Raw genomic sequence first — 1571 nt, forward strand, 5'->3', positions numbered from 1 at the left:
CAAAAACAGGATATAATCAGATTGGTTGTAGATATTTAGTAAAGGTGATCACAGGCAATCCCACCGAGTAAAAAGGTATCAGTGCTTGATGTACATACCTGTGGGTGCAGCAGCAGGAGCTCAGGGACTGGGAATGCTCTGCTGCAGAATCAGTTGGCTCTATCAATACAGTATTAAATGTTAACAGGTTGAATATAATAATCATAGAGTAGACAGTGGTCCCTCATTTATTGCAGCAGGGGTTCTCAGAATAACTAGCCCCTGGTCACGCACTTTATACACTGTTTATTAATAAACAATAAAATATATTCCTAAATGACAACATGCATAAAAGCAGAACAGTATTTGTACGTCAGTGGGAAAATAGTGGTGGCTTGCTAGCTTTTGTGCGGCTTCCCCGGGTCAGTAAAAACTTTCAAAAGAGAAATGAATGAACTTACCAAGTTGCCCGATCTCTTCACATATCTTCCTCCAAGCTCGGTCCTTTTTATTCCTGTCTCGGTACAGAAAGCAGCTGGTGTTGTACAGTTCCGAGTTGTTTGCTACGGCATTGATTAGCCTTCCCCTCCATTGAAGTATGAAAGGCTTTGGCTGGACCTGCCCCTTTGACCTAGGTAACAGCCACGTCACCAGGCTCCTGATTGGTTGTCGCGGCGAGATTTGACGCTGGAGTTCAGATTTTTCCAACTCGAGCGGTAGACGCGAAACGCGCGTATGCACAAAATGCAACACAAAAACAGACGCGCTACACTGACGCGCGTTTCACGCGTTTTTGCGACGCAAATCTGCTTCCGAATTTTCGCGGGACCCGCAATCGCGTGTCATCGCGCCTTTCCATTGACTTTACATGTAAACCTGATGCTCTATCCATCGCGTTCGGTGTGAACACACCGTAATAGGCAAGTTAATTAATACGGTTGCTACACTATAAAAAACAAAACAGGTTAGCTGAATGAGAGTACCTATACAGCCGGCAACCAATACACGTCATCGTCCCAGAATACGTTGTGTGCGAAAAAACATGGCCTCTCCCATGGCTCCAAAATAGTTTTAAACAACAAACATTTAATGAATAACAAAAAATTTTTGGTTATTCTCAAGTATGTTTTTATGTAGGGGACATAATTTGTAACATATATAGAGTAACTTGTCATAATAGCCGTGGTTTGCTTTAAGAAAGGGGACCAGAGGGTGTGTTCCAACTACAGGGGAATCACACTCCTCAGCTTCTCTGGGAAAGTCTATGCCAGGGTGCTGGAGAGGAGAGTCCGTCTGTTAGTTTTTTCAAATACATTTTTAGACTTTTTTTTGAGCAATGATAAACCCAGCTGGATTTTACTAAAATTGAGGAGATTTTTTGGTGATTGTAATGACAGTGCATTAATACATTGTCATACTTAAAGGGAAAACTAAAAGTAGACAAAAGTAGTAAGATCAGCTTAATCTAATAATTTCCAGTTTTTTGTTTTGTTTTTGTTTTTCAAGCCAAGAGGACACGGTTGGGTTTCGAGCCATATCTGAACTGAATTCTTGGCCAGCATTTATTGCAGATCTGTTTCTGACTGAATATT

The sequence above is a fragment of the Pundamilia nyererei genome, unplaced genomic scaffold, assembly GCF_000239375.1.
Source record: "Pundamilia nyererei isolate P.nyererei 1_Seehausen unplaced genomic scaffold, PunNye1.0 scaffold00230, whole genome shotgun sequence".
Lineage (NCBI taxonomy): Eukaryota > Metazoa > Chordata > Actinopteri > Cichliformes > Cichlidae > Pundamilia > Pundamilia nyererei.